Source organism: Perca fluviatilis, chromosome 1 (genome assembly GCF_010015445.1).
Source record: "Perca fluviatilis chromosome 1, GENO_Pfluv_1.0, whole genome shotgun sequence".
Lineage (NCBI taxonomy): Eukaryota > Metazoa > Chordata > Actinopteri > Perciformes > Percidae > Perca > Perca fluviatilis.
In genome coordinates, this window is record NC_053112.1 from 2,515,700 (window position 1) to 2,525,255 (window position 9,556).

At 41.3% G+C, this 9,556-nt stretch overlaps 1 pseudogene; it reads right to left on the reverse strand.

Moving 5' to 3' along the window:
- Positions 1-8,720: 8,720 nt before the first annotated feature.
- Positions 8,721-9,240, reverse strand: LOC120561553 (annotated as a pseudogene).
- Between the last annotated feature and the right edge of the window lie 316 nt (positions 9,241-9,556).

A 9,556-nucleotide genomic window follows, 5' to 3' on the forward strand; every position in this document is an offset into this window, starting at 1 on the left:
TCTTATCACCATATGAGAATTCAATCATAAATATGTCCGTCTGCCAAAAGATGTCATTCATAACCTCAGTTATATCTTTTCCCTATCTAATAACCCAAAAAATACCAAGTTACTCACTTCCCAAAAGTCAGAATTAGTTTCATTTATTCTCTTTAGTTAATCGAATGATTTCGCCAATTATTCATTACTTAATTCGTTTAGCAACGGTTGCTTGTTTAGAATGTTTGTTCAAAACCTTGAATTCGCAATCCAATTGTAATTAATCAATTTTATCTTACCGTGCTGCTTGAAATCTCTTCCTGTTCGTTTTTGACGGAGTGGAAAACAGTCAAGAGCGCTCCGCGGTCCTAACCCTCTTCTCTCTGAAAAACCTTTTTAAAGGTTTAGAGGTATGAGGCAGGTGATTTTTGATCCCTGGATAGCCAGTCATCAGCGACCCAACGGAGCTCTTTTCTCCGTTAACTCATCCGTCCTGCCGGACAATGCCAAACTGTCGTGGAAGTTTTCCTTGAAGCAGCAGGGTTAGTGATATTCATGATAAAATCAATACGAATAACGACTGTTTGAGAATTAAACCAAAGTTTGGTCTTTGAGTATTTATTTACATTTGCAAATGGAGAAACACAGTTTCAAAGGTACACGCAGCACAACTGAAAATGTCTTTCTAACCTAAAGTCTAAACATCAAAACATCATATAGTGAAAACCTCCGTTAAGCCACCCCTCTAACTTTATCTTTTAGCCTGGCCATAGTTGAAAAGAGGACATCATTACAGTCCAACACATTCTCACACCCAACTCGTAAAATAAGGACGTTCGGTCAGGAGCCTTTCTCGTTCTTATTTGACGTTAAAAGTCTCCTTTAGCGTCTCATGTAAACATGCTTGGTCGCCACTATTGCCGTCCCTTTTTCGGAGAAAAACAACGGGGAAAAGACGCCTCAAAAGCCGGGAAACACACCGCGGGTGAAGCGCGACAATAACGGAATCGTGGAGGTTAGGTTTAGGAGAAAAACTACGGGGAAAGGACACCTCAAAAGCCGGGAAACACACCGCGGGTGAAGCGCGACAATAACGGAATCGCGGAGGTTGGGTTTAGGAGAAAAACAATGGGGAAAGGACGCCTCAAAAGCCGGGAAACACACCGCGGGTGAAGCGCAAAGTCCGGTGTTTTACCCATCCGCCACCCCAACCACCGTCCTTACCAGCAATTTCCCCTTACATACCACTCGCTAAGTCTCATCCAACTGCGGCTCTCCCCAGTATGTTACACAAATACGCCAAAGGGTGCCTTTTTCGTCGCATCAGACGCTTAAGGACACTGACCAAACGTACTTATTTTACGAGTTCGGAATGAGAACGGGTTGTACAGTCACACCATTGTCTCACCTTCCCCTCTGCTCCTGTTCTTTTCATTAGCCTAAACAACAGTTTATCTCAGGAGACAGAAACCCACGTAGTTCTCACTGTCGTAAACAGTCATGGGCCTTCTCCACTTCTATCTAAGCAAAAGACAACAATGTGAGAAGGTTCAAACTAGTAAAACTAAATAATTCTACGGGGCTATAGTTGACGGCTGTAGCTGTTTCCCTCTCTGGTGCTTTAAAAGTCTACAGGAAGGAGCAGGATTTTGTGGAGGTTTAAAACAATCTTTAAACGAATGGTTAATATCATTAAACAAATGGTTAAAATAAAATTTGCCACCACACATGTTTGACAGTTGATGTCACACACTGAGGAACCATCCTTTCACCTACTCAATGGTGTACAAAAATCCTGCGTGATGAACCGAAGATTTCAAATTTTGATTCATCAGTCCATAACACCTTCTTCCAGTCTTCAGTAGTCCATTGACGATGTTTCTTGGCCCAGGCCCTGACATCTTAGTAATGGCTTTTTTGCTGCAACTCGACCTATCAAACCTGCAGCTCGAAGTCTTCTCTTTACAGTTAAAACTGAGACTTGCTTATTATGACCACTATTAAGCTGTGCTTGAAACTGTTGTCCTGTGAGCTGCCTATGACACAACCTGTTGACTCTCAGAAACTTGTCTTCTGATTCTGTTGTGGCTTTGGGTCTGCCAGACCTCTTCCTGTCAGAGTTTCCCCCAGTTTCTAAGTGCCTTTTGATGGTGAAGAATACTGTACTCACTGACACCTTGACTTTCTTCGCAATTTCTCTGTAGGAAAGACCAACATTCTTAAGTATTATGATGGTCGGTCTCTCTTCCATTGTTAATTGCCTTTTTCCCGCCATTTTTATAGCAACACACTACTTTCTGCAATACAATACTGTTAAAATAATGCTCACAAGGGTACGGTACTACAGTGTGTTCCAACAATACTTTTATACAAACAGAGGGGTTTGTAAGTAATCCAGACAAGTTGGAACACCTGTGGGATTTGGTAGCATCAACTTTCAAAGCTTGATCAACCTCCATTGCTGCAGAACAGCTTTACATCTTGTCGACTAATCAATTAGTTGATTTAATGGACAGGAGTCTTGTGGGAAACATCACTGCCTCTATCTCTGCCACAGATTGGGATTGCCAGCTAACATATACGACCACGTATATGTTATATATAAATATATATATATATATATATATACACAGTATCTCACAAAAGTGAGTATACCCCCCACATTTTAGCAAATATTTCATTATATCTTTTAATGGGACAACACTGAAGAAATTACACTTTGCTACAATGAAAAGTATTAAGTGTCCAGCTTGTATAACAGTTTAAATGTGCTGTCCTCTCAAAATAACTCAACACACAGCCATTAATGTCTAAACCGCTGGCAACAAAAGTGCATACACCCCAATGTTAAAGGGGTGATAGAATGATTATATAGGGTATTTCACACTGTTCCTTATGGTCTCCTAATGGGGTATGTAACATTAGTTGGGCTGAAAATGGCCTGGTTGATATTTTATTGGCCCTTATGCATCCCTGTGTTTTGGCCCTATTTGTAACAAGAGCTTTTCTTCCAAATATGGTATGGTCATGAATATTTAGATGAGCTGCGCGCTGCTTGGTTGAGCCTTAGCCCCGTACACACACATAGAGACGCGCGCTGATTGGTTGAGCGACTCGCCATACACCCGCATTAGAGGTTGTGTGCTGATTGGTTGAGCGAATCCCCAATACACACACATTAGAGACGCGACAGAATCTCATATTCCAGACATTGCAATGTTTCGTTACCAAATTCACTTCCGAGACTATTTTATGCGAGAAATCAACTATATAAAGCTCAAATATGGGCCGTTTTACGAAAATGGATGGCTAATTGCAAATTTGGTAAAACTGTGTGTCGGAGTTCAGCTGCCTGTGTTGCTGGCTCGCCGCTTGGCCTGCCTTCCTCCACAGACCCCGGCTTGCTGTGAGCTCGATTGAGCTCCGCGCACGTCTGCTGCAGCCACAGCACCTCATACCGCCCCGCAAAGTCACCGTTTGGGCTGGTGGACTACTACCAAACGCGCCGCGCCCTGACAAAGCTCCAGGGCCTGCATCTCCTCTCTTCCTGCTAGCTAAATGGCCCGTGTGTGAGAGCCGCGGTCAACGAGCTTGTTACACCAGCAATCTCTTACCACATGTTACACACATGTCACGCCCTTAGCTATACAACATATAACTATATGTTTTATAAAGCTAACTACGGTGTACCGATTTCAAGTTAATGAATATTTGTGAGCTGTAAGGGTTTTCGTTAGCTGCGACTGTCCCTTCAATCCTATGTGTACAGATTGCGGCTAGTTAGCTTAACTTTTGGTCGTAGTAATTGTATTTACAGTTGGAATTTCGTCACGCCACTTATACAACATCTAACTATATGTTTTATAAAGCTAACAACGGTGTCCGATTTCAAGTTAATGAATATTTGTGAGCTGTACGGGTTTCGTTAGCTGCGACTGTCCCTGCAATCCTATGTGTACAGATTGCGGCTAGTTAGCTTCATTTTTGGTCGTAATTTGAGTATATTTACAGTTTGAATTTCGTCACACTACATATAAAACATCTAACTATATGTTTTATAAAGCAGCTAAAACGGTGGTTCCGATTTCAAGTTAATGAATATTTGTGAGCTGTAAGGGTTTCGTTAGCTGCGACTGTCCCTTCAATCCTATGTGTACAGATTGCGGCTAGTTAGCTTCATTTTTGGTCGTAATTCGAGTATATTTACAGTTTGAATTTCGTCACGCCACTTATACAACATCTAACTATATGTTTTATAAAGCTAACAACGGTGTCCGATTTCAAGTTAATGAATATTTGTGAGCTGTACGGGTTTCGTTAGCTGCGACTGTCCCTGCAATCCTATGTGTACAGATTGCGGCTAGTTAGCTTCATTTTTGGTCGTAATTTGAGTATATTTACAGTTTGAATTTCGTCACACCACTTATAAAACATCTAACTATATGTTTTATAAAGCTAACAACGGTGTCCGATTTCAAGTTAATGAATATTTGTGAGCTGTAAGGGTTTCGTTAGCTGCGACTGTCCCTTCAATCCTATGTGTACAGATTTGCGGCTAGTTAGCTTCATTTTTGGGTACGTAATTCGAGTATATTTACAGTTTGAATTTCGATCCGCCACTTATACAACATCTAACTAAATGTTTTATAAACCTAACAACGGTGTCCGATTTCAAGTTAATGAATATTTGTGAATTCCAGAGGAATTCTAAGAGGAGGCTAGCTAGCTCTCATTGATAGAGCTCCATCCAGCCGCAGGCTCTATCAATGAGACTCATGGACAAGCGGCGTTTATTTTCCCAATCGTTTGTTTAAATAACTCAACACATTATAATTACACACATTATAAGATTAACTAGAATCTGTGGTAAGAGAATGCTGGTGTAACAAGCTCGCTGACCGCCCTTTACTCACATACACCGGGCATTTAGCTAGCTAGCAGGAAGAGGGGAGTTGCAGGCCCTGGAGCTCTGTCAGAGCAGCGGTGTTTGGTAGTAGTCCAATAGCCCAAACGGTGACTTTGCGCGGGTATGAGGTGCTGTGGGCTGCAGCAGCCGTGCCGGAGCTCAATCGGGCTCACAGCAAGCCGGGGTCTGTGGAGGAAGGCAGGCCAGGCGGCGAGGCAGCAACACAGGCAGCACCAGCCTCTGAAGTCTGACACACAGTCGGACAAAATTTGCAATTAGACATCAATTTTTCCGTAAACGCCGCCATATTTGACCTCTAAGTAGTTGATTTCTCGCATAAAAAAGTCTCAGAAGTGAATTTAATGGTAAAATAGCATATGAACAATGTATACATTTTCTGAGATCTGCACGACCTAGATTCAGAAGACTACCTGATCTCAGGTCAGTTGTGTAGCCTATGTAAATGTTGGGGCATGACCGTTCTCTTAATACACCCATGGGCTGACAAAGGTTCCGGTTTTTGGGAGGTTGACGTCAACTTCCAGCTTTGTTGGGATTCGCCCGTTTTCAGCGGCAGTTTCAAAATATGAAATTTTCATAGTAAAGGGGTGTCAATGGGATTTTGAGCTTATATGTATGTCCTATTTACCCACCGAACTGTCGTTATTCAACTATGACAGGGTAAAATCGGTTTTGCATTCTATCACCCCTTTAAAAAGGTAGGCAGATGTTTATTTTTAAAGGCCAGTTATTTAGACATAAGATATAAAGACTTCAGACTTGACTCGGACTCGAGCTTCGAGACTCATCAACCTGCAACCTGTTTTCATACAGCTGTATGTCCTCTGCCCTTTGCCATAATGTGCAACGTAACGCACGTGCCTATGTGCGCGCACTCACATATAAAAAAATGCATTGCCGATGGCGACACCAAGTCCTCCTGGAGGTGTGCCTTTTGTCATTAGTTTTGCTTTCAATAACTTTGTAAACAGTGGCAGTAAGCCAACAGCTACATGCAAAGTGTGTGGCACCAAGATAAATGATGCCGGATCAATAAGGTCGGACGTCATTAGGCATCTAAAAACGCACCCAGATAGGTCAGTCACTCACACACTAATGTCAAAGAGACATTACATTTAGCATATATCGTCACAGGTAACAAGCTAACCATCGCAAAGCGTTGTGCTAATGCTGGGAACAGGCAAATTGTATCTTTATAGTTAGTACTTGCTGACGCTAAGACATCCATGGTGTACAGGAGGCGGGACACACGGATCCCTCTCCCCAGGAACAAATGCTGTGCCTGGTGGACAAACTCATGTGATGCGTAATTGATCCCGTGGATTATTTGTAGGTTATAAAGTGAACAAGGTGTACCCAGTCCACCAAACAGTGGGCCGTCTTGACTGTCTTAATTCTGCACATATTTCTGTTACTGTAGTCCTATTTACTATTTCATTATTTCATCCATGCGTGGCGCAGCGGATCCGTGCACACTGTCACCTGCCGTGGAGATGCTGGCCTCACTAACCTCTTTTCCTCTGAGTCCGATCTCCCTCGCGCTGGACTCAGTTTCACTGAGCCTACTAACACTTAGAAAATAAATGGCATTACATCAGTGAGTTCAAACTGCTTATTGTGTGTAATTTGGACTGACACTGATATGCATGTTGTTCTGTAACTGGTGTGGCGCTGCCATTTTTCTCTTGATTTCCACTTCGACATTAGAATTTCTTTTGAGTGAAAGAGATGTTGCATTTAGCACATATCATCACAGGTAACAAGCTAACCATCGCAAAGTGATGTGACAGACTTAGGTTAATATTTCACCAGGTCCGAGGGCTAGAGGGATGTGTTAAGTAGACCCCATAAAGTTATCCTTCAACTGATTTTGATACTGTACTGTATGGCTGGTAGCTACAGGACATGCTTTGAATGCATAAGATTTAACAATACAGTGTTAGGGACAGATCAGATGGCCAGAGACTTGAGACTTGACTTGGACTTGTGGCAAAAGACTTGAGACTTGACTTGAACTTGCCCCTCAAAGACTTGAGACTTGACTTGAACTCGAGCTCAAAGACTTGAGACTTGACATGGACTTGCAAAAAATGACTCTGTATCTCTGGATACTGTATATATATATATATATATGGTCGTATATGTTAACTGGCAATCCCAATCTGTGGCAGAGATAGACGCAGTGATGTTTCCCACGAGACTCCTGTCCATTAAATCAACTAATCGATTAGTCGACAAGATCATATGATTGTTAGTCAGTGAAATATTTCTTTTATCGAGGACAGATCTTAACAGAGTATTTCTACATTGTGGTATTACTAGTTTTAGTGAAAGATCAGAGTACTTCTTCCTCCTCTGTTGAAATCATGAGAGAGTTCATTTCTGTTGGAAACTAAATGTAAAATGTATTTTAAACCCAGACCGGCCATCTTTGCAATCAGTTTTTAACCAGATAATTAATTTGTTATCACAGTGAAGTTAGCAGAAGGATACATGTGAGACTACAGGAGTTTTTATCCAAAACACATATTCTGTTTATGGAAATAAGATTCATTGGATTATATACAGAAGAAGAATCAAAACTGTTCTAATAAAGTAGACAATACCTTAATTATTAAGGGAACATCTATATTGTTTGATTTTCAAACTTAAACAGATTTACATTTGTTAAAACATGTTGAACTCAAGTCTTTTTTATCTTTAAACTTTTATGGAAATAAATCACTAACAGCTGAAGCTGCTCCAATAAAACATGATTAAAGTATTTATACACAACTAGTATTCATCCCTGAGGAGATCATTTCAACATTACTAAAGAAGAAGAAGAACATTTCTGACATTAAAGACACAATCAGTGAGACAGATGTGAACCAAAGTGAAGCCTCATCCTCCACCAACATTTAAACCACAGGACAGGAAGTTGTTTCCTCCTACAGAGAACACACTGGGCCAGATGCACATACATTTGCGAATGTAGCGTTATCAGCGCCATGGCCAACCCGCAGAAAGCGCACGCTGTGATACAGCTTACGTTGTATTTACCAAACCTGCAGTTCATCGGGTAATCACCGCCTTTCTCCGCCCACTATACCATACATTGCTCTGTAAAACCGTAAAGTACTGGTGCTATGATTCGGCTGAGTGCAGACTGCCATATTCCCACTGCTGATGCTGTGACTGTTTGAAATGATCCTGATGCCAATATGTGTAATGTAGCGAGGAGTTTAACAACTGCTGGAATGGGATGTGAACGCTGAGTCAGAGATTCAATGTCATCTTTGATTTCTTCCAGTAACTGCAATATTGCATGGCTGCTTAATCTGTAACGCTTAATAATGTTGTGTTCACTCAACTGAAAAAGTTTGATCCTTATGGCAAAAATCTTTTTAGCTTGTCTCCTTGGCTTGTCTTCGTCTTGGTTGGATTACTGCTGCCATTTCACCAGGAGGCAAATGTGAGATAACCCGCTTGCGGCTGGTTTAGACCTGCTTTTAAGAGGCAGAGAATTCCCCCCGCGGAATAGAGGCGCGCTCTTATTGGCAGTCTTTGTAAATACACAGACTTTACAAATAGAATTATAGAATATATAATTAGTAGCACTTTACGCATATCTTCCCACCCTTTTGGGTGGAACTCCCACTTTCCCCATGACCCTCCCACGAATGCATATTGAAAGCGCAACTTGTCTCTTCTCGCTCATGTGGCAGGCACTCTGTGATTTTACCCAAGGGTGCCCTGTTTGTAAAAACATCGGTTAAGTCAGTCTTTGCAAACAATTAATGCCTGGAAACAGGCACAAACAAACTTGATAAATCTAGCCCAGAGACATTGAGGAACCATATGACCCAAACGCAAACCCAGAATAAAGAGGTTCAGTGAATGTGGTGTTGAAGGTGTAGAGGTGGATCAGTGATCCAGAGGAGACTGTGTAGAAGGACAGAGAGCCAGCAGGACAGTCAACATACACTCCTACTCTTCTAGAAACAGAGGAGGAAGAGGGAGGGAGGGATGTTCTGTTGTTATTGTGCCAGACAGAGTAACCATCATCAGAGCACCACAGTCTCCAGGACTGATCATTACATCCAAACCAACAGTCAACACTTTCCTCTCCTACTGATTCCTTTGTAACTCACTGCTATAGAAACCCTTCCTCCTGTCCTCTCAACCTCCCAGTAACAGCGACCAGTCAGACCATCTCTACACAGCAGCTGGGGCCAGTCAAACCTCTCTGGATGATCAGGATATGGCTGATCCTCCTCCACCCGTGTCACCGTCCTGTTGTTGTCAGACAGTTTGAGTTCTCTGTTCACTGTGTTTGTGTCGACTGTGAGTTCACAGGAATCTGACGGAGAGAACGAGACACAGCTGCAGTTATTAATAACATCATTAGTTAAACTTTAGTTAATAGTTATTACACTGTTAATGAAATGATATTTAATAATTAAATATTATAAATTATATAACAATGTTTATAGATTATAAAATAAAACCTATAGTTTATAGCTTTAAAAACTCTTTATTAACCATTAACAAGTTATTATAATCATCAGATACAACTTTATAATAACTCAATCCAAATAATGTTTATTAATACAATTTATTAATCATTTACAAATACTTAAATGTATAAAATATATAAAATATTATGAT